The sequence below is a fragment of the Leiobunum rupestre genome, chromosome 3, assembly GCF_980474605.1.
Source record: "Leiobunum rupestre chromosome 3, qqLeiRupe1.1.hap1, whole genome shotgun sequence".
NCBI lineage: Eukaryota > Metazoa > Arthropoda > Arachnida > Opiliones > Sclerosomatidae > Leiobunum > Leiobunum rupestre.
In genome coordinates, this window is record NC_143386.1 from 12,893,579 (window position 1) to 12,919,929 (window position 26,351).

Genomic DNA, 26,351 nt, shown 5'->3' on the forward strand with positions numbered 1-26,351 from the left:
TAATTAATGATATAAATAAGCCTGGCAGCTCTGTTTTGTTAACCACACTAAGAAAATAAATATAAATTTTGTATTAATACTTAAGAATGAATAATATTTCCAGCTCCAAAATCAATTTATCTAGTAGATTGCCGTGTTGAAATGCCAAATTTTGGTAAATTTCTTCAGTCAAACAGAGTTTTGAAGAAACATTGACACAAGCAATTGATTAACAAATCAATAAACTTGAATAATTATTGATATAAATAAGCCTGGCAGCTCTGTTTTGTTAATCACACTAAGAAAATAAATATAAATTTTGAATTAATTCTTAAGAATGAAGAATAATTTCAGTTCCAAAATCCATTTATGTGGTAGATTGCCGTGTTGAAATGCTAAATTTTGGTAAATTTCTTAAATCAAACAGCGTTTTGAAGAAACATTGACACTAGCAATTGATTAACAAATCAATAAACTTGAATAATTAATGATATAAATAAGCCTGGCAGCTCTGTTTTGTTAACCACACTAAGAAAATAAATATAAATTTTGAATTAATTCTTAAGAATGAAGAATAATTTCAGTTCCCAAATCCATTTATGTGGTAGATTGCCGTGTTGAAATGCCAAATTTTGGTAAATTTCTTCAGTCAAACAGGGTTTTGAAGAAACATTGACACAAGCAATTGATTAACAAATCAATAAACTTGAATAATTAATGATATAAATAAGCCTGGCAGCTCTGTTTTGTTAACCACACTAAGAAAATCGATATAAATTTTGAATTAATTCTTAAGAATGAAGAATAATTTCAGTTCCAAAATCCATTTATCTGGCAGATTGCCGTGTTGAAATGCCAAATTTTGGTAAATTTCTTCAGTCAAACAGGGTTTTGAAGAAACATTGACAATAGCAATTGATTAACAAATCAATAATCTTGAATAATTATTGATATAAATAAGCCTGGCAGCTCTGTTTTGTTTACAACACTAAGAAAATAAAAATAAATTTGAATTATTCTTAAGAATTATGAATATTTCTAGCTCCAAAATCCATTTATCTGGTAGATTGCCGTGTTGAAATACCAAATTTTGGTAAATTTCTTTAGTTTAACAAGAAAAATCGGCACATGTAATTCATTAACAAATCTACAAACTTGAATAATTATTGATATTAATAAGCCTGGCAGCTCTGTTTTGTTAACCACACTAAGAAAATAAATATAAATTTTGAATTAATTTATAAGAATTATGAATATTTCCAGCTCCAAAATCCATTTATATGGCAGATTGCCGTGTTGAAATGCCAAATTTTGGTAAATTTCTTCAGTCAAACAGGGTTTTGAAGAAACATTGACACTAGCAATTGATTAACAAATCAATAAACTTGAATAATTAATGATATAAATAAGCCTGCCAGCTCTGTTTTGTTAACCACACTAAGAAAATAAATATAAATTTTGAATTAATTCTTAAGAATGAAGAATATTTCCAGCTCCAAAATCCATTTATCTGGCAGATTGCCGTGTTGAAATGCCAAATTTTGGTAAATTTCTTCAGTCAAACAGGGTTTTGAAGAAACATTGACACTAGCAATTGATTAACAAATCAATAAACTTGAATAATTATTGATATAAATAAGCCTGGCAGCTCTGTTTTGTTAACCACACTAAGAAAATAAATATGAATTTTGAATTAATTTTTAAGAATTATGAATATTTCCAGCTCCAAAATCCATTTATATGGCAGATTGCCGTGTTGAAATACCAAATTTTGGTAAATTTCTTCAGTCAAACAGGGTTTTGAAGAAACATTGACACTAGCAATTGATTAACAAATCAATAATATTGAATAATTATTGATATAAATAAGCCTGGCAGCTCTGTTTTGTTAACCACACTAAGAAAATAAATATAAATTTTGAATTAATTCTTAAGAATGAAGAATATTTCCAGCTCCAAAATCCATTTATCTGGTAGATTGCCGTGTTGAAATGCCAAATTTTGGTAAATTTCTTCAGTCAGAGTTTTGAAGAAACATTGACACAAGCAATTGATTAACAAATCAATAAACTTAAATAATTATTGATATAAATAAGCCTGGCAGCTCTGTTTTGTTAACCACACAAAGAAAATAAATATAAATTTTGAAATAATTCTTAAGAATGAAGATTATTTCCAGCTCCAAAATCCATTTATCTGGCAGATTGCCGTGTTGAAATACCAAATTTTGGTAAATTTCTTCAGTCAAACAGAGTTTTGAAGAAACATTGACACAAGCAATTGATTAACAAATCAATAAACTTGAATAATTATTGATATAAATAAGCCTGGCAGCTCTGTTTTGTTAATCACACTAAGAAAATAAATATAAATTTTGAATTAATTCTTAAGAATGAAGAATAATTTCAGTTCCAAAATCCATTTATGTGGTAGATTGCCGTGTTGAAATGCCAAATTTTGGTAAATTTCTTCAATCAAACAGGGTTTTGAAGAAACATTGACACTAGCAATTGATTAACAAATCAATAAACTTGAATAATTAATGATATAAATAAGCCTGGCAGCTCTGTTTTGTTAACCACACTAAGAAAATAAATATAAATTTTGAATTAATTCTTAAGAATGAAGAATAATTTCAGTTCCCAAATCCATTTATGTGGTAGATTGCCGTGTTGAAATGCCAAATTTTGGTAAATTTCTTCAGTCAAACAGGGTTTTGAAGAAACATTGACACAAGCAATTGATTAACAAATCAATAAACTTGAATAATTATTGATATTAATAAGCCTGGCAGCTCTGTTTTGTTAACCACACAAAGAAAATAAATATAAATTTTGAATTAATTCTTAAGAATGAAGATTATTTCCAGCTCCAAAATCCATTTATCTGGCAGATTGCCGTGTTGAAATACCAAATTTTGGTAAATTTCTTCAGTCAAACAGAGTTTTGAAGAAACATTGACACAAGCAATTGATTAACAAATCAATAAACTTGAATAATTATTGATATAAATAAGCCTGGCAGCTCTGTTTTGTTAATCACACTAAGAAAATAAATATAAATTTTGAATTAATTCTTAAGAATGAAGAATAATTTCAGTTCCAAAATCCATTTATGTGGTAGATTGCCGTGTTGAAATGCCAAATTTTGGTAAATTTCTTCAATCAAACAGGGTTTTGAAGAAACATTGACACTAGCAATTGATTAACAAATCAATAAACTTGTATAATTAATGATATAAATAAGCCTGGCAGCTCTGTTTTGTTAACCACACTAAGAAAATAAATATAAATTTTGAATTAATTCTTAAGAATGAAGAATAATTTCAGTTCCCAAATCCATTTATCTGGCAGATTGCCGTGTTGAAATGCCAAATTTTGGTAAATTTCTTCAGTCAAACAGGGTTTTGAAGAAACATTGACACTAGCAATTGATTAACAAATCAATAAACTTGAATAATTATTGATATAAATAAGCCTGGCAGCTCTGTTTTGTTAACCACACTAAGAAAATAAATTTAAATTTTGAATTAATTCTTAAGAATGAAGAATAATTTCAGTTCCAAAATCCATTTATCTGGCAGATTGCCGTGTTGAAATGCCAAATTTTGGTAAATTTCTTCAGTCAAACAGGGTTTTGAAGAAACATTGACAATAGCAATTGATTAACAAATCAATAAACTTGAATAATTATTGATATAAATAAGCCTGGCAGCTCTGTTTTGTTTACAACACTAAGAAAATAAAAATAAATTTGAATTATTCTTAAGAATTATGAATATTTCTAGCTCCAAAATCCATTTATCTGGTAGATTGCCGTGTTGAAATACCAAATTTTGGTAAATTTCTTTAGTTTAACAAGAAAAATCGGCACATGTAATTCATTAACAAATCTACAAACTTGAATAATTATTGATATTAATAAGCCTGGCAGCTCTGTTTTGTTAACCACACTAAGAAAATAAATATAAATTTTGAATTAATTTATAAGAATTATGAATATTTCCAGCTCCAAAATCCATTTATATGGCAGATTGCCGTGTTGAAATGCCAAATTTTGGTAAATTTCTTCAGTCAAACAGGGTTTTGAAGAAACATTGACACTAGCAATTGATTAACAAATCAATAAACTTGAATAATTATTGATATAAATAAGCCTGGCAGCTCTGTTTTGTTAACCACACTAAGAAAATAAATATGAATTTTGAATTAATTTTTAAGATGTATGAATATTTCCAGCTCCAAAATCCATTTATCTGGTAGATTGCCGTGTTGAAATGCCAAATTTTGGTAAATTTCTTCAGTCAGAGTTTTGAAGAAACATTGACACAAGCAATTGATTAACAAATCAATAAACTTAAATAATTATTGATATAAATAAGCCTGGCAGCTCTGTTTTGTTAACCACACAAAGAAAATAAATATAAATTTTGAATTAATTCTTAAGAATGAAGATTATTTCCAGCTCCAAAATCCATTTATCTGGCAGATTGCCGTGTTGAAATACCAAATTTTGGTAAATTTCTTCAGTCAAACAGAGTTTTGAAGAAACATTGACACAAGCAATTGATTAACAAATCAATAAACTTGAATAATTATTGATATAAATAAGCCTGGCAGCTCTGTTTTGTTAATCACACTAAGAAAATAAATATAAATTTTGAATTAATTCTTAAGAATGAAGAATAATTTCAGTTCCAAAATCCATTTATGTGGTAGATTGCCGTGTTGAAATGCCAAATTTTGGTAAATTTCTTCAATCAAACAGGGTTTTGAAGAAACATTGACACTAGCAATTGATTAACAAATCAATAAACTTGAATAATTAATGATATAAATAAGCCTGGCAGCTCTGTTTTGTTAACCACACTAAGAAAATAAATATAAATTTTGAATTAATTCTTAAGAATGAAGAATAATTTCAGTTCCCAAATCCATTTATGTGGTAGATTGCCGTGTTGAAATGCCAAATTTTGGTAAATTTCTTCAGTCAAACAGGGTTTTGAAGAAACATTGACACAAGCAATTGATTAACAAATCAATAAACTTGAATAATTATTGATATAAATAAGCCTGGCAGCTCTGTTTTGTTAATCACACTAAGAAAATAAAAATAAATTTGAATTATTCTTAAGAATTATGAATATTTCCAGCTCCAAAATCCATTTATCTGGCAGATTGCCGTGTTGAAATGCCAAATTTTGGTAAATTTCTTCAGTCAAACAGGGTTTTGAAGAAACATTGACACTAGCAATTGATTAACAAATCAATAATATTGAATAATTATTGATATAAATAAGCCTGGCAGCTCTGTTTTGTTAACCACACTAAGAAAATAAATATAAATTTTGAATTAATTTATAAGAATTATGAATATTTCCAGCTCCAAAATCCATTTATCTGGCAGATTGCCGTGTTGAAATGCCAAATTTTGGTAAATTTCTTCAGTCAAACAGGGTTTTGAAGAAACATTGACACTAGCAATTGATTAACAAATCAATAATATTGAATAATTATTGATATAAATAAGCCTGGCAGCTCTGTTTTGTTAACCACACAAAGAAAATAAATATAAATTTTGAATTAATTCTTAAGAATGAAGATTATTTCCAGCTCCAAAATCCATTTATCTGGCAGATTGCCGTGTTGAAATACCAAATTTTGGTAAATTTCTTCAGTCAAACAGAGTTTTGAAGAAACATTGACACAAGCAATTGATTAACAAATCAATAAACTTGAATAATTATTGATATAAATAAGCCTGGCAGCTCTGTTTTGTTAATCACACTAAGAAAATAAAAATAAATTTGAATTATTCTTAAGAATTATGAATATTTCTAGCTCCAAAATCCATTTATCTGGTAGATTGCCCTGTTGAAATACCAAATTTTGGTAAATTTCTTTAGTTTAACAAGAAAAATCGGCACATGTAATTCATTAACAAATCTACAAACTTGAATAATTATTGATATTAATAAGCCTGGCAGCTCTGTTTTGAAAACCACACTAAGAAAATAAATATAAATTTTGAATTAATTTATAAGAATTATGAATATTTCCAGCTCCAAAATCCATTTATATGGCAGATTGCCGTGTTGAAATGCCAAATTTTGGTAAATTTCTTCAGTCAAACAGGGTTTTGAAGAAACATTGACACTAGCAATTGATTAACAAATCAATAAACTTGAATAATTAATGATATAAATAAGCCTGCCAGCTCTGTTTTGTTAACCACACTAAGAAAATAAATATAAATTTTGAATTAATTCTTAAGAATGAAGAATATTTCCAGCTCCAAAATCCATTTATCTGGCAGATTGCCGTGTTGAAATGCCAAATTTTGGTAAATTTCTTCAGTCAGACAGGGTTTTGAAGAAACATTGACACTAGCAATTGATTAACAAATCAATAAATTTGAATAATTATTGATATAAATAAGCCTGGCAGCTCTGTTTTGTTAACCACACTAAGAAAATCGATATAAATTTTGAATTAATTCTTATAAATGAAGAATAATTTCAGTTCCAAAATCCATTTATCTGGCAGATTGCCGTGTTGAAATGCCAAATTTTGGTAAATTTCTTCAGTCAAACAGGGTTTTGAAGAAACATTGACAATAGCAATTGATTAACAAATCAATAAACTTGAATAATTATTGATATAAATAAGCCTGGCAGCTCTGTTTTGTTTACAACACTAAGAAAATAAAAATAAATTTGAATTATTCTTAAGAATTATGAATATTTCTAGCTCCAAAATCCATTTATCTGGTAGATTGCCGTGTTGAAATACCAAATTTTGGTAAATTTCTTTAGTTTATCAAGAAAAATCGGCACATGTAATTCATTAACAAATCTACAAACTTGAATAATTATTGATATTAATAAGCCTGGCAGCTCTATTTTGTTAACCACACTAAGAAAATAAATATAAATTTTGAATTAATTTATAAGAATTATGAATATTTCCAGCTCCAAAATCCATTTATATGGCAGATTGCCGTGTTGAAATGCCAATTTTTTTTTAAATTTCTTCAGTCAAACAGGGTTTTGAAGAAACATTGACACTAGCAATTGATTAACAAATCAATAAACTTGAATAATTAATGATATAAATAAGCCTGCCAGCTCTGTTTTGTTAACCACACTAAGAAAATAAATATAAATTTTGAATTAATTCTTAAGAATGAAGAATATTTCCAGCTCCAAAATCCATTTATCTGGCAGATTGCCGTGTTGAAATGCCAAATTTTGGTAAATTTCTTCAGTCAGACAGGGTTTTGAAGAATCATTGACACTAGCAATTGATTAACAAATCAATAAACTTGAATAATTATTGATATAAATTAGCCAGGCAGCTCTGTTTAGTTAACCACACTAAGAAAATAAATATAAATTTTGAATTAATTCTTAAGAATTATGAATATTTCTAGCTCCAAAATCCATTTATCTGGTAGATTGCCGTGTTGAAATACCAAATTTTGGTAAATTTCTTTAGTTTAACAAGAAAAATCGACACAAGTAATTCATTAACAAATCTATAAACTTGAATAATTATTGATATAAATAAGCATGGCAGCTCTGTTTTATTAACCACACTAAGAAAATCGAAAAAAATTTTGAATTAATTCTTAAGAATGAAGAATAATTTCAGTTCCAAAATCCATTTATCTGGCAGATTACCGTGTTGAAATGCCAAATTTTGGTAAATTTCTTCAGTCAAACAGGGTTTTGAAGAAACATTGACACTAGCAATTGATTAACAAATCAATAAACTTGAATAATTATTGATATAAATAAGCCTGGCAGCTCTGTTTAGTTAACCACACTAAGAAAATAAATATAAATTTTGAATTAATTCTTAAGAATTATGAATATTTCCAGCTCCAAATTCCATTTATATGGCAGATTGCCGTGTTGAAATACCAAATTTTGGTAAATTTCTTTAGTTTAACAAGAAAAATCGACACAAGTAATTTATAAACAAATCTATAAACTTGAATTATTATTGATATTAATAAGCCTGGCAGCTCTGTTTTGTTAACCACACTAAGAAAATAAATATAAATTTTGAATTAATTTATAAGAATTATGAATATTTCCAGCTCCAAAATCCATTTATATGGCAGATTGCCGTGTTGAAAAACCAAATTTTGGTAAATTTCTTCAGTCAAACAGGGTTTTGAAGAAACATTGACACTAGCAATTGATTAACAAATCAATAAACTTGAATAATTATTGATATAAATAAGCCTGGCAGCTCTGTTTTGTTAACCACACTAAGAAAATAAATATGAATTTTGAATTAATTTTTAAGAATTATGAATATTTCCAGCTCCAAAATCCATTTATATGGCAGATTGCCGTGTTGAAATACCAAATTTTGGTAAATTTCTTCAGTCAAACAGGGTTTTGAAGAAACATTGACACTAGCAATTGATTAACAAATCAATAATATTGAATAATTATTGATATAAATAAGCCTGGCAGCTCTGTTTTGTTAACCACACTAAGAAAATAAATATAAATTTTGAATTAATTCGTAAGAATGAAGAATATTTCCAGCTCCAAAATCCATTTATCTGGTAGATTGCCGTGTTGAAATGCCAAATTTTGGTTAATTTCTTCAGTCAGAGTTTTGAAGAAACATTGACACAAGCAATTGATTAACAAATCAACAAACTTAAATAATTATTGATATAAATAAGCCTGGCAGCTCTGTTTTGTTAACCACACAAAGAAAATAAATATAAATTTAGAATTAATTCTTAAGAATGAAGATTATTTCCAGCTCCAAAATCCATTTATCTGGCAGATTGCCGTGTTGAAATACCAAATTTTGGTAAATTTCTTCAGTCAAACAGAGTTTTGAAGAAACATGGACACAAGCAATTGATTAACAAATCAATAAACTTGAATAATTATTGATATAAATAAGCCTGGCAGCTCTGTTTTGTTAATCACACTAAGAAAATAAAAATAAATTTGAATTATTCTTAAGAATTATGAATATTTCCAGCTCCAAAATCCATTTATCTGGCAGATTGCCGTGTTGAAATGCCAAATTTTGGTAAATTTCTTCAGTCAGACAGGGTTTTGAAGAAACATTGACACTAGCAATTGATTAACAAATCAATAAACTTGAATAATTATTGATATAAATAAGCCTGGCAGCTCTGTTTTGTTAACCACACTAAGAAAATCGATATAAATTTTGAATTAATTTATAAGAATTATGAATATTTCCAGCTCCAAAATCCATTTATATGGCAGATTGCCGTGTTGAAATGCCAAATTTTGATAAATTTCTTCAGTCAAACAGGGTTTTGAAGAAACATTGACACTAGCAATTGATTAACAAATCATAAACTTGAATAATTATTGATATAAATAAGCCTGGCAGCTCTGTTTTGTTAACCACACTAAGAAAATAAATATGAATTTTGAATTAATTTTTAAGAATTATGAATATTTCCAGCTCCAAAATCCATTTATCTGGCAGATTGCCGCGTTGAAATTCCAAATTTTGGTAAATTTCTTCAGTCAAACAGGGTTTTGAAGAAACATTGACAATAGCAATTGATTAACAAATCAATAAACTTGAATAATTATTGATATAAATAAGCCTGGCAGCTCTGTTTTGTTTACCACACTAAGAAAATAAATATGAATTTTGAATTAATTTTTAAGAATTATGAATATTTCCAGCTCAAAAATCCATTTATATGGCAGATTGCCGTGTTGAAATACCAAATTTTGGTAAATTTCTTCAGTCAAACAGGGTTTTGAAGAAACATTGACACTAGCAATTGATTAACAAATCAATAAGATTGAATAATTATTGATATAAATAAGCCTGGCAGCTCTGTTTTATTAACCACACTAAGAAAATCGATATAAATTTGGAATTAATTTTTAAGAATTATGAATATTTTCAGCTCCAAAATCCATTTATATGGCAGATTGCCGTGTTGAAATACCAAATTTTGGTAAATTTCTTCAGTCAACCAGGGTTTTGAAGAAACATTGACACTAGCAATTGATTAACAAATCAATAATATTGAATAATTATTGATATAAATAAGCCTGGCAGCTCTGTTTTGTTAACCACACTAAGAAAATAAATATAAATTTTGAATTAATTCTTAAGAATGAAGAATATTTCCAGCTCCAAAATCCATTTATCTGGTAGATTGCCGTGTTGAAATGCCAAATTTTGGTAAATTTCTTCAGTCAGAGTTTTGAAGAAACATTGACACAAGCAATTGATTAACAAATCAATAAACTTGAATAATTATTGATATAAAAAAGCCTGGCAGCTCTGTTTTGTTAACCACACTAAGAAAAAAATATGAATTTTGAATTAATTTTTAAGAATTATGAATATTTCCAGCTACAAAATCCATTTATATGGCAGATTGCCGTGTTGAAATACCAAATTTTGGTAAATTTCTTCAGCCAAACAGGGTTTTGAAGAAACATTGACACTAGCAATTGATTAACAAATCAATAAGATTGAATAATTATTGATATAAATAAGCCTGGCAGCTCTGTTTTGTTAACCACACTAAGAAAATAAATATAAATTTTGAATTAATTCTTAAGAATGAAGAATATTTCCAGCTCCAAAATCCATTTATCTGGTAGATTGCCGTGTTGAAATGCCAAATTTTGGTAAATTTCTTCAGTCAAACAGAGTTTTGAAGAAACATTGACACAAGCAATTGATTAACAAATCGATAAACTTGAATAATTATTGATATAAATAAGCCTGGCAGCTCTGTTTTGTTAACCACACTAAGAAAATAAATATAAATTTTGAATTAATTCTTAAGAATGAAGAATAATTTCAGTTCCAAAATCCATAAATCTGGCAGATTGCCGTGTTGAAATACCAAATTTTGGTAAATTTCTTCATCAAACAGAGTTTTGAAGAAACATTGACACAAGCAATTGATTAACAAATCAATAAACTTGAATAATTATTGATATAAATAAGCCTGGCAGCTCTGTTTTGTTAACCACACTAAGAAAATAAATATAAATTTTGAATTAATTCTTAAGAATGAAGAATATTTCCAGCTCCAAAATCCATTTATCTGGTAGATTGCCGTGTTGAAATGCCAAATTTTGGTAAATTTCTTCAGTCAGAGTTTTGAAGAAACATTGACACAAGCAATTGATTAACAAATCAATAAACTTGAATAATTATTGATATAAAAAAGCCTGGCAGTTCTGTTTTGTTAACCACACTAAGAAAAAAATATGAATTTTGAATTAATTTTTAAGAATTATGAATATTTCCAGCTACAAAATCCATTTATATGGCAGATTGCCGTGTTGAAATACCAAATTTTGGTAAATTTCTTCAGCCAAACAGGGTTTTGAAGAAACATTGACACTAGCAATTGATTAACAAATCAATAAGATTGAATAATTATTGATATAAATAAGCCTGGCAGCTCTGTTTTGTTAACCACACTAAGAAAATAAATATAAATTTTGAATTAATTCTTAAGAATGAAGAATATTTCCAGCTCCAAAATCCATTTATCTGGTAGATTGCCGTGTTGAAATGCCAAATTTTGGTAAATTTCTTCAGTCAAACAGAGTTTTGAAGAAACATTGACGCAAGCAATTGATTAACAAATCGATAAACTTGAATAATTATTGATATAAATAAGCCTGGCAGCTCTGTTTTGTTAACCACACTAAGAAAATAAATATGAATTTTGAATTAATTTTTAAGAATTATGAATATTTCCAGCTCCAAAATCCATTTATATGGCAGATTGCCGTGTTGAAATACCAAATTTTGGTAAATTTCTTCAGTCAAACAGGGTTTTGAAGAAACATTGACACTAGCAATTGATTAACAAATCAATAATATTGAATAATTATTGATATAAATAAGCCTGGCAGCTCTGTTTTGTTAACCACACTAAGAAAATAAATATAAATTTTGAATTAATTCGTAAGAATGAAGAATATTTCCAGCTCCAAAATCCATTTATCTGGTAGATTGCCGTGTTGAAATGCCAAATTTTGGTTAATTTCTTCAGTCAGAGTTTTGAAGAAACATTGACACAAGCAATTGATTAACAAATCAACAAACTTAAATAATTATTGATATAAATAAGCCTGGCAGCTCTGTTTTGTTAACCACACAAAGAAAATAAATATAAATTTAGAATTAATTCTTAAGAATGAAGATTATTTCCAGCTCCAAAATCCATTTATCTGGCAGATTGCCGTGTTGAAATACCAAATTTTGGTAAATTTCTTCAGTCAAACAGAGTTTTGAAGAAACATGGACACAAGCAATTGATTAACAAATCAATAAACTTGAATAATTATTGATATAAATAAGCCTGGCAGCTCTGTTTTGTTAATCACACTAAGAAAATAAAAATAAATTTGAATTATTCTTAAGAATTATGAATATTTCCAGCTCCAAAATCCATTTATCTGGCAGATTGCCGTGTTGAAATGCCAAATTTTGGTAAATTTCTTCAGTCAGACAGGGTTTTGAAGAAACATTGACACTAGCAATTGATTAACAAATCAATAAACTTGAATAATTATTGATATAAATAAGCCTGGCAGCTCTGTTTTGTTAACCACACTAAGAAAATCGATATAAATTTTGAATTAATTTATAAGAATTATGAATATTTCCAGCTCCAAAATCCATTTATATGGCAGATTGCCGTGTTGAAATGCCAAATTTTGGTAAATTTCTTCAGTCAAACAGGGTTTTGAAGAAACATTGACACTAGCAATTGATTAACAAATCAATAAACTTGAATAATTATTGATATAAATAAGCCTGGCAGCTCTGTTTTGTTAACCACACTAAGAAAATAAATATGAATTTTGAATTAATTTTTAAGAATTATGAATATTTCCAGCTCCAAAATCCATTTATCTGGCAGATTGCCGCGTTGAAATTCCAAATTTTGGTAAATTTCTTCAGTCAAACAGGGTTTTGAAGAAACATTGACAATAGCAATTGATTAACAAATCAATAAACTTGAATAATTATTGATATAAATAAGCCTGGCAGCTCTGTTTTGTTTACCACACTAAGAAAATAAATATGAATTTTGAATTAATTTTTAAGAATTATGAATATTTCCAGCTCAAAAATCCATTTATATGGCAGATTGCCGTGTTGAAATACCAAATTTTGGTAAATTTCTTCAGTCAAACAGGGTTTTGAAGAAACATTGACACTAGCAATTGATTAACAAATCAATAAGATTGAATAATTATTGATATAAATAAGCCTGGCAGCTCTGTTTTATTAACCACACTAAGAAAATCGATATAAATTTGGAATTAATTTTTAAGAATTATGAATATTTTCAGCTCCAAAATCCATTTATATGGCAGATTGCCGTGTTGAAATACCAAATTTTGGTAATTTTCTTCAGTCAACCAGGGTTTTGAAGAAACATTGACACTAGCAATTGATTAACAAATCAATAATATTGAATAATTATTGATATAAATAAGCCTGGCAGCTCTGTTTTGTTAACCACACTAAGAAAATAAATATAAATTTTGAATTAATTCTTAAGAATGAAGAATATTTCCAGCTCCAAAATCCATTTATCTGGTAGATTGCCGTGTTGAAATGCCAAATTTTGGTAAATTTCTTCAGTCAGAGTTTTGAAGAAACATTGACACAAGCAATTGATTAACAAATCAATAAACTTGAATAATTATTGATATAAAAAAGCCTGGCAGCTCTGTTTTGTTAATCACACTAAGAAAAAAATATGAATTTTGAATTAATTTTTAAGAATTATGAATATTTCCAGCTACAAAATCCATTTATATGGCAGATTGCCGTGTTGAAATACCAAATTTTGGTAAATTTCTTCAGCCAAACAGGGTTTTGAAGAAACATTGACACTAGCAATTGATTAACAAATCAATAAGATTGAATAATTATTGATATAAATAAGCCTGGCAGCTCTGTTTTGTTAACCACACTAAGAAAATAAATATAAATTTTGAATTAATTCTTAAGAATGAAGAATATTTCCAGCTCCAAAATCCATTTATCTGGTAGATTGCCGTGTTGAAATGCCAAATTTTGGTAAATTTCTTCAGTCAAACAGAGTTTTGAAGAAACATTGACACAAGCAATTGATTAACAAATCGATAAACTTGAATAATTATTGATATAAATAAGCCTGGCAGCTCTGTTTTGTTAACCACACTAAGAAAATAAATATAAATTTTGAATTAATTCTTAAGAATGAAGAATAATTTCAGTTCCAAAATCCATAAATCTGGCAGATTGCCGTGTTGAAATACCAAATTTTGGTAAATTTCTTCATCAAACAGAGTTTTGAAGAAACATTGACACAAGCAATTGATTAACAAATCAATAAACTTGAATAATTATTGATATAAATAAGCCTGGCAGCTCTGTTTTGTTAACCACACTAAGAAAATAAATATAAATTTTGAATTAATTCTTAAGAATGAAGAATATTTCCAGCTCCAAAATCCATTTATCTGGTAGATTGCCGTGTTGAAATGCCAAATTTTGGTAAATTTCTTCAGTCAGAGTTTTGAAGAAACATTGACACAAGCAATTGATTAACAAATCAATAAACTTGAATAATTATTGATATAAAAAAGCCTGGCAGTTCTGTTTTGTTAACCACACTAAGAAAAAAATATGAATTTTGAATTAATTTTTAAGAATTATGAATATTTCCAGCTACAAAATCCATTTATATGGCAGATTGCCGTGTTGAAATACCAAATTTTGGTAAATTTCTTCAGCCAAACAGGGTTTTGAAGAAACATTGACACTAGCAATTGATTAACAAATCAATAAGATTGAATAATTATTGATATAAATAAGCCTGGCAGCTCTGTTTTGTTAACCACACTAAGAAAATAAATATAAATTTTGAATTAATTCTTAAGAATGAAGAATATTTCCAGCTCCAAAATCCATTTATCTGGTAGATTGCCGTGTTGAAATGCCAAATTTTGGTAAATTTCTTCAGTCAAACAGAGTTTTGAAGAAACATTGACGCAAGCAATTGATTAACAAATCGATAAACTTGAATAATTATTGATATAAATAAGCCTGGCAGCTCTGTTTTGTTAACCACACTAAGAAAATAAATATGAATTTTGAATTAATTTTTAAGAATTATGAATATTTCCAGCTCCAAAATCCATTTATATGGCAGATTGCCGTGTTGAAATACCAAATTTTGGTAAATTTCTTGAGTCAAACAGGGTTTTGAAGAAACATTGACACTAGCAATTGATTAACAAATCAATAATATTGAATAATTATTGATATAAATAAGCCTGGCAGCTCTGTTTTGTTAACCACACTAAGAAAATAAATATAAATTTTGAATTAATTCGTAAGAATGAAGAATATTTCCAGCTCCAAAATCCATTTATCTGGTAGATTGCCGTGTTGAAATGCCAAATTTTGGTTAATTTCTTCAGTCAGAGTTTTGAAGAAACATTGACACAAGCAATTGATTAACAAATCAACAAACTTAAATAATTATTGATATAAATAAGCCTGGCAGCTCTGTTTTGTTAACCACACAAAGAAAATAAATATAAATTTAGAATTAATTCTTAAGAATGAAGATTATTTCCAGCTCCAAAATCCATTTATCTGGCAGATTGCCGTGTTGAAATACCAAATTTTGGTAAATTTCTTCAGTCAAACAGAGTTTTGAAGAAACATGGACACAAGCAATTGATTAACAAATCAATAAACTTGAATAATTATTGATATAAATAAGCCTGGCAGCTCTGTTTTGTTAATCACACTAAGAAAATAAAAATAAATTTGAATTATTCTTAAGAATTATGAATATTTCCAGCTCCAAAATCCATTTATCTGGCAGATTGCCGTGTTGAAATGCCAAATTTTGGTAAATTTCTTCAGTCAGACAGGGTTTTGAAGAAACATTGACACTAGCAATTGATTAACAAATCAATAAACTTGAATAATTATTGATATAAATAAGCCTGGCAGCTCTGTTTTGTTAACCACACTAAGAAAATCGATATAAATTTTGAATTAATTTATAAGAATTATGAATATTTCCAGCTCCAAAATCCATTTATATGGCAGATTGCCGTGTTGAAATGCCAAATTTTGGTAAATTTCTTCAGTCAAACAGGGTTTTGAAGAAACATTGACACTAGCAATTGATTAACAAATCAATAAACTTGAATAATTATTGATATAAATAAGCCTGGCAGCTCTGTTTTGTTAACCACACTAAGAAAATAAATATGAATTTTGAATTAATTTTTAAGAATTATGAATATTTCCAGCTCCAAAATCCATTTATCTGGCAGATTGCCGCGTTGAAATTCCAAATTTTGGTAAATTTCTTCAGTCAAACAGGGTTTTGAAGAAACATTGACAATAGCAATTGATTAACAAATCAATAAACTTGAATAATTATTGATATAAATAAGCCTGGCAGCTCTGTTTTGTTTACCACACTAAGAAAATAAATATGAATTTTGAATTAATTTTTAAGAATTATGAATATTTCCAGCTCAAAAATCCATTTATATGGCAGATTGCCGTGTTGAAATACCAAATTTTGGTAAATTTCTTCAGTCAAACAGGGTTTTGAAGAAACATTGACACTAGCAATTGATTAACAAATCAATAAGATTGAATAATTATTGATATAAATAAGCCTGGCAGCTCTGTTTTATTAACCACACTAAGAAAATCGATATAAATTTGGAATTAATTTTTAAGAATTATGAATATTTTCAGCTCCAAAATCCATTTATATGGCAGATTGCCGTGTTGAAATACCAAATTTTGGTAAATTTCTTCAGTCAACCAGGGTTTTGAAGAAACATTGACACTAGCAATTGATTAACAAATCAATAATATTGAATAATTATTGATATAAATAAGCCTGGCAGCTCTGTTTTGTTAACCACACTAAGAAAATAAATATAAATTTTGAATTAATTCTTAAGAATGAAGAATATTTCCAGCTCCAAAATCCATTTATCTGGTAGATTGCCGTGTTGAAATGCCAAATTTTGGTAAATTTCTTCAGTCAGAGTTTTGAAGAAACATTGACACAAGCAATTGATTAACAAATCAATAAACTTGAATAATTATTGATATAAAAAAGCCTGGCAGCTCTGTTTTGTTAACCACACTAAGAAAAAAATATGAATTTTGAATTAATTTTTAAGAATTATGAATATTTCCAGCTACAAAATCCATTTATATGGCAGATTGCCGTGTTGAAATACCAAATTTTGGTAAATTTCTTCAGCCAAACAGGGTTTTGAAGAAACATTGACACTAGCAATTGATTAACAAATCAATAAGATTGAATAATTATTGATATAAATAAGCCTGGCAGCTCTGTTTTGTTAACCACACTAAGAAAATAAATATAAATTTTGAATTAATTCTTAAGAATGAAGAATATTTCCAGCTCCAAAATCCATTTATCTGGTAGATTGCCGTGTTGAAATGCCAAATTTTGGTAAATTTCTTCAGTCAAACAGAGTTTTGAAGAAACATTGACACAAGCAATTGATTAACAAATCGATAAACTTGAATAATTATTGATATAAATAAGCCTGGCAGCTCTGTTTTGTTAACCACACTAAGAAAATAAATATAAATTTTGAATTAATTCTTAAGAATGAAGAATAATTTCAGTTCCAAAATCCATAAATCTGGCAGATTGCCGTGTTGAAATACCAAATTTTGGTAAATTTCTTCATCAAACAGAGTTTTGAAGAAACATTGACACAAGCAATTGATTAACAAATCAATAAACTTGAATAATTATTGATATAAATAAGCCTGGCAGCTCTGTTTTGTTAACCACACTAAGAAAATAAATATAAATTTTGAATTAATTCTTAAGAATGAAGAATATTTCCAGCTCCAAAATCCATTTATCTGGTAGATTGCCGTGTTGAAATGCCAAATTTTGGTAAATTTCTTGAGTCAGAGTTTTGAAGAAACATTGACACAAGCAATTGATTAACAAATCAATAAACTTGAATAATTATTGATATAAAAAAGCCTGGCAGTTCTGTTTTGTTAACCACACTAAGAAAAAAATATGAATTTTGAATTAATTTTTAAGAATTATGAATATTTCCAGCTACAAAATCCATTTATATGGCAGATTGCCGTGTTGAAATACCAAATTTTGGTAAATTTCTTCAGCCAAACAGGGTTTTGAAGAAACATTGACACTAGCAATTGATTAACAAATCAATAAGATTGAATAATTATTGATATAAATAAGCCTGGCAGCTCTGTTTTGTTAACCACACTAAGAAAATAAATATAAATTTTGAATTAATTCTTAAGAATGAAGAATATTTCCAGCTCCAAAATCCATTTATCTGGTAGATTGCCGTGTTGAAATGCCAAATTTTGGTAAATTTCTTCAGTCAAACAGAGTTTTGAAGAAACATTGACACAAGCAATTGATTAACAAATCGATAAACTTGAATAATTATTGATATAAATAAGCCTGGCAGCTCTGTTTTGTTAACCACACTAAGAAAATAAATATAAATTTTGAATTAATTCTTAAGAATGAAGAATAATTTCAGTTCCAAAATCCATAAATCTGGCAGATTGCCGTGTTGAAATACCAAATTTTGGTAAATTTCTTCATCAAACAGAGTTTTGAAGAAACATTGACACAAGCAATTGATTAACAAATCAATAAACTTGAATAATTATTGATATAAATAAGCCTGGCAGCTCTGTTTTGTTAACCACACTAAGAAAATCGATATAAATTTTGAATTAATTCTTAAGAATGAAGAATAATTTCAGTTCCAAAATCCATTTATCTGGCAGATTGCCGTGTTGAAATGCCAATTTTTTTTTAAATTTCTTCAGTCAAACAGGGTTTTGAAGAAACATTGACACTAGCAATTGATTAACAAATCAATAATATTGAATAATTATTGATATAAATAAGCCTGGCAGCTCTGTTTTGTTAACCACACTAAGAAAATCGATATAAATTTTGAATTAATTCTTAAGAATGAAGAATAATTTCAGTTCCAAAATCCATTTATCTGGCAGATTGCCGTGTTGAAATGTCAATTTTTTTTTAAATTTCTTCAGTCAAACAGGGTTTTGAAGAAACATTGACACTAGCAATTGATTAACAAATCAATAATATTGAATAATTATTGATATAAATAAGCCTGGCAGCTCTGTTTTGTTAACCACACTAAGAAAATAAATATAAATTTTGAATTAATTCTTAAGAATGAAGAATATTTCCAGCTCCAAAATCCATTTATCTGGTAGATTGCCGTGTTGAAATGCCAAATTTTGGTAAATTTCTTCAGTCAAACAGGGTTTTGAAGAAACATTGACACTAGCAATTGATTAACAAATCAATAAGATTGAATAATTATTGATATAAATAAGCCTGGCAGCTCTGTTTTGTTAAGCACACAAAGAAAATAAATATAAATTTTGAATTAATTCTTAAGAATGAAGAATATTTCCAGCTCCAAAATCCATTTATCTGGCAGATTGCCGTGTTGAAATACCAAATTTTGGTAAATTTCTTCAGTCAAACAGAGTTTTGAAGAAACATTGACACAAGCAATTGATTAACAAATCAATAAACTTGAATAATTATTGATATAAATAAGCCTGGCAGCTCTGTTTTGTTAACCACACTAAGAAAATCGATATAAATTTTGAATTAATTCTTAAGAATGAAGAATAATTTCAGTTCCAAAATCCATTTATCTGGCAGATTGCCGTGTTGAAATGCCAATTTTTTTTTAAATTTCTTCAGTCAAACAGGGTTTTGAAGAAACATTGACACTAGCAATTGATTAACAAATCAATAAACTTGAATAATTATTGATATAAAAAAGCCTGGCAGCTCTGTTTTGTTAACCACACTAAGAAAAAAAATATGAATTTTGAATTAATTTTTAAGAATTATGAATATTTCCAGCTCCAAAATCCATTTATATGGCAGATTGCCGTGTTGAAATACCAAATTTTGGTAAATTTCTTCAGTCAAACAGGGTTTTGAAGAAACATTGACACTAGCAATTGATTAACAAATCAATAAGATTGAATAATTATTGATATAAATAAGCCTGGCAGCTCTGTTTTGTTAACCACACTAAGAAAATAAATATAAATTTTGAATTAATTCTTAAGAATGAAGAATATTTCCAGCTCCAAAATCCATTTATCTGGTAGATTGCCGTGTTGAAATGCCAAATTTTGGTAAATTTCTTCAGTCAAACAGAGTTTTGAAGAAACATTGACACAAGCAATTGATTAACAAATCAATAAACTTGAATAATTATTGATATAAATAAATAAGCCTGGCAGCTCTGTTTTGTTAAGCACACAAAGAAAATAAATATAAATTTTGAATTAATTCTTAAGAATGAAGAATATTTCCAGCTCCAAAATCCATTTATCTGGCAGATTGCCGTGTTGAAATGCCAAATTTTGGTAAATTTCTTCAGTCAAACAGGGTTTTGAAGAAACATTGACACTAGCAATTGATTAACAAATCAATAAGATTGAATAATTATTGATATAAATAAGCCTGGCAGCTCGGTTTTGTTAAGCACACAAAGAAAATAAATATAAATTTTTAATTAATTCTTAAGAATGAAGAATATTTCCAGCTCCAAAATCCATTTATCTGGTAGATTGCCGTGTTGAAATACCAAATTTTGGTAAATTTCTTCAGTCAAACAGAGTTTTGAAGAAACATTGACACAAGCAATTGATTAACAAATCAATAAACTTGAATAATTATTGATATAAATAAGCCTGGCAGCTCTGTTTTGTTAACCACACTAAGAAAATCGATATAAATTTTGAATTAATTCTTAAGAATGAAAAATAATTTCAGTTCCAAAATCCATTTATCTGGCAGATTGCCGTGTTGAAATGCCAAATTTTTTTAAATTTCTTCAGTCAAACAGGGTTTTGAAGAAACATTGACACTAGCAATTGATTAACAAATCAATAAACTTGAATAATTATTGATATAAATAAGCCTGGCAGCTCTGTTTTGTTAACCACACTAAGAAAATAAATACGAATTTTGAATTAATTTTTAAGAATTATGAATATTTCCAGCTCCAAAATCCATTTATATGGCAGATTGCCGTGTTGAAATACCAAATTTTGGTAAATTTCTTCAGTCAAACAGGGTTTTGAAGAAATATTGACACTAGCAATTGATTAACAAATCAATAATATTGAATAATTATTGATATAAATAAGCCTGGCAGCTCTGTTTTGTTAACCACACTAAGAAAATAAATATAAATTTTGAATTAATTTTTAAGAATTATGAATATTTCCAGCTCCAAAATCCATTTATATGGCAGATTGCCGTGTTGAAATACCAAATTTTGGTAAATTTCTTCAGTCAAACAGGGTTTTGAAGAAACATTGACACTAGCAATTGATTAACAAATCAATAAGATTGAATAATTATTGATATAAATAAGCCTGGCAGCTCTGTTTTGTTAACCACACTAAGAAAATAAATATAAATTTTGAATTAATTCTTAAGAATGAAGAATATTTCCAGCTCCAAAATCCATTTATCTGGTAGATTGCCGTGTTGAAATGCCAAATTTTGGTAAATTTCTTTAGTCAAACAGAGTTTTGAAGAAACATTGACACAAGCAATTGATTAACAAATCAATAAACTTGAATAATTATTGATATAAATAAGCCTGGCAGCTCTGTTTTGTTAAGCATACAAAGAAAATAAATATAAATTTTGAATTAATTCTTAAGAATGAAGAATATTTCCAGCTCCAAAATCCATTTATCTGGCAGATTGCCGTGTTGAAATACCAAATTTTGGTAAATTTCTTCAGTCAGAGTTTTGAAGAAACATTGACACAAGCAATTGATTAACAAATCGATAAACTTGAATAATTATTGATATAAATAAGCCTGGCAGCTCTGTTTTGTTAACCACACTAAGAAAATAAATATAAATTTTGAATTAATTCTTAAGAATGAAGAATAATTTCAGTTCCAAAATCCATAAATCTGGCAGATTGCCGTGTTGAAATACCAAATTTTGGTAAATTTCTTCATCAAACAGAGTTTTGAAGAAACATTGACACAAGCAATTGATTAACAAATCAATAAACTTGAATAATTATTGATATAAATAAGCCTGGCAGCTCTGTTTTGTTAACCACACTAAGAAAATCGATATAAATTTTGAATTAATTCTTAAGAATGAAGAATAATTTCAGTTCCAAAATCCATTTATCTGGCAGATTGCCGTGTTGAAATGTCAATTTTTTTTTAAATTTCTTCAGTCAAACAGGGTTTTGAAGAAACATTGACACTAGCAATTGATTAACAAATCAATAATATTGAATAATTATTGATATAAATAAGCCTGGCAGCTCTGTTTTGTTAACCACACTAAGAAAATAAATATAAATTTTGAATTAATTCTTAAGAATGAAGAATATTTCCAGCTCCAAAATCCATTTATCTGGTAGATTGCCGTGTTGAAATGCCAAATTTTGGTAAATTTCTTCAGTCAAACAGGGTTTTGAAGAAACATTGACACTAGCAATTGATTAACAAATCAATAAGATTGAATAATTATTGATATAAATAAGCCTGGCAGCTCTGTTTTGTTAAGCACACAAAGAAAATAAATATAAATTTTGAATTAATTCTTAAGAATGAAGAATATTTCCAGCTCCAAAATCCATTTATCTGGCAGATTGCCGTGTTGAAATACCAAATTTTGGTAAATTTCTTCAGTCAAACAGAGTTTTGAAGAAACATTGACACAAGCAATTGATTAACAAATCAATAAACTTGAATAATTATTGATATAAATAAGCCTGGCAGCTCTGTTTTGTTAACCACACTAAGAAAATCGATATAAATTTTGAATTAATTCTTAAGAATGAAGAATAATTTCAGTTCCAAAATCCATTTATCTGGCAGATTGCCGTGTTGAAATGCCAATTTTTTTTTAAATTTCTTCAGTCAAACAGGGTTTTGAAGAAACATTGACACTAGCAATTGATTAACAAATCAATAAACTTGAATAATTATTGATATAAAAAAGCCTGGCAGCTCTGTTTTGTTAACCACACTAAGAAAAAAAATATGAATTTTGAATTAATTTTTAAGAATTATGAATATTTCCAGCTCCAAAATCCATTTATATGGCAGATTGCCGTGTTGAAATACCAAATTTTGGTAAATTTCTTCAGTCAAACAGGGTTTTGAAGAAACATTGACACTAGCAATTGATTAACAAATCAATAAGATTGAATAATTATTGATATAAATAAGCCTGGCAGCTCTGTTTTGTTAACCACACTAAGAAAATAAATATAAATTTTGAATTAATTCTTAAGAATGAAGAATATTTCCAGCTCCAAAATCCATTTATCTGGTAGATTGCCGTGTTGAAATGCCAAATTTTGGTAAATTTCTTCAGTCAAACAGAGTTTTGAAGAAACATTGACACAAGCAATTGATTAACAAATCAATAAACTTGAATAATTATTGATATAAATAAATAAGCCTGGCAGCTCTGTTTTGTTAAGCACACAAAGAAAATAAATATAAATTTTGAATTAATTCTTAAGAATGAAGAATATTTCCAGCTCCAAAATCCATTTATCTGGCAGATTGCCGTGTTGAAATGCCAAATTTTGGTAAATTTCTTCAGTCAAACAGGGTTTTGAAGAAACATTGACACTAGCAATTGATTAACAAATCAATAAGATTGAATAATTATTGATATAAATAAGCCTGGCAGCTCGGTTTTGTTAAGCACACAAAGAAAATAAATATAAATTTTTAATTAATTCTTAAGAATGAAGAATATTTCCAGCTCCAAAATCCATTTATCTGGTAGATTGCCGTGTTGAAATACCAAATTTTGGTAAATTTCTTCAGTCAAACAGAGTTTTGAAGAAACATTGACACAAGCAATTGATTAATAAATCAATAAACTTGAATAATTATTGATATAAATAAGCCTGGCAGCTCTGTTTTGTTAACCACACTAAGAAAATCGATATAAATTTTGAATTAATTCTTAAGAATGAAAAATAATTTCAGTTCCAAAATCCATTTATCTGGCAGATTGCCGTGTTGAAATGCCAAATTTTTTTAAATTTCTTCAGTCAAACAGGGTTTTGAAGAAACATTGACACTAGCAATTGATTAACAAATCAATAAACTTGAATAATTATTGATATAAATAAGCCTGGCAGCTCTGTTTTGTTAACCACACTAAGAAAATAAATACGAATTTTGAATTAATTTTTAAGAATTATGAATATTTCCAGCTCCAAAATCCATTTATATGGCAGATTGCCGTGTTGAAATACCAAATTTTGGTAAATTTCTTCAGTCAAACAGGGTTTTGAAGAAATATTGACACTAGCAATTGATTAACAAATCAATAATATTGAATAATTATTGATATAAATAAGCCTGGCAGCTCTGTTTTGTTAACCACACTAAGAAAATAAATATAAATTTTGAATTAATTTTTAAGAATTATGAATATTTCCAGCTCCAAAATCCATTTATATGGCAGATTGCCGTGTTGAAATACCAAATTTTGGTAAATTTCTTCAGTCAAACAGGGTTTTGAAGAAACATTGACACTAGCAATTGATTAACAAATCAATAAGATTGAATAATTATTGATATAAATAAGCCTGGCAGCTCTGTTTTGTTAACCACACTAAGAAAATAAATATAAATTTTGAATTAATTCTTAAGAATGAAGAATATTTCCAGCTCCAAAATCCATTTATCTGGTAGATTGCCGTGTTGAAATGCCAAATTTTGGTAAATTTCTTTAGTCAAACAGAGTTTTGAAGAAACATTGACACAAGCAATTGATTAACAAATCAATAAACTTGAATAATTATTGATATAAATAAGCCTGGCAGCTCTGTTTTGTTAAGCATACAAAGAAAATAAATATAAATTTTGAATTAATTCTTAAGAATGAAGAATATTTCCAGCTCCAAAATCCATTTATCTGGCAGATTGCCGTGTTGAAATACCAAATTTTGGTAAATTTCTTCAGTCAGAGTTTTGAAGAAACATTGACACAAGCAATTGATTAACAAATCAATAAACTTGAATAATTATTGATATAAATAAGCCTGGCAGCTCTGTTTTGTTAACCACACTAAGAAAATCGATATAAATTTTGAATTAATTCTTAAGAATGAAGAATAATTTCAGTTCCAAAATCCATTTATCTGGCAGATTGCCGTGTTGAAATGCCAATTTTTTTTTAAATTTCTTCAGTCAAACAGGGTTTTGAAGAAACATTGACACTAGCAATTGATTAACAAATCAATAATATTGAATAATTATTGATATAAATAAGCCTGGCAGCTCTGTTTTGTTAATCACACTAAGAAAATAAATATAAATTTTGAATTAATTCTTAAGAATGAAGAATATTTCCAGCTCCAAAATCCATTTATCTGGTAGATTGCCGTGTTGAAATGCCAAATTTTGGTAAATTTCTTCAGTCAGAGTTTTGAAGAAACATTGACACAAGCAATTGATTAACAAATCAATAAACTTGAATAATTATTGATATAAAAAAGCCTGGCAGCTCTGTTTTGTTAACCACACTAAGAAAAAAAATATGAATTTTGAATTAATTTTTAAGAATTATGAATATTTCCAGCTCCAAAATCCATTTATATGGCAGATTGCCGTGTTGAAATACCAAATTTTGGTAAATTTCTTCAGTCAAACAGGGTTTTAAAGAAACATTGACACTAGCAATTGATTAACAAATCAATAAGATTGAATAATTATTGATATAAATAAGCCTGGCAGCTCTGTTTTGTTAACCACACTAAGAAAATAAATATAAATTTTGAATTAATTCTTAAGAATGAAGAATATTTCCAGCTCCAAAATCCATTTATCTGGTAGATTGCCGTGTTGAAATGCCAAATTTTGGTAAATTTCTTCAGTCAAACAGAGTTTTGAAGAAACATTGACACAAGCAATTGATTAACAAATCAATAAACTTGAATAATTATTGATATAAATAAGCCTGGCAGCTCTGTTTTGTTAAGCACACAAAGAAAATAAATATAAATTTTGAATTAATTCTTAAGAATGAAGAATATTTCCAGCTCCAAAATCCATTTATCTGGCAGATTGCCGTGTTGAAATGCCAAATTTTGGTAAATTTCTTCAGTCAAACAGGGTTTTGAAGAAACATTGACACTAGCAATTGATTAACAAATCAATAAGATTGAATAATTATTGATATAAATAAGCCTG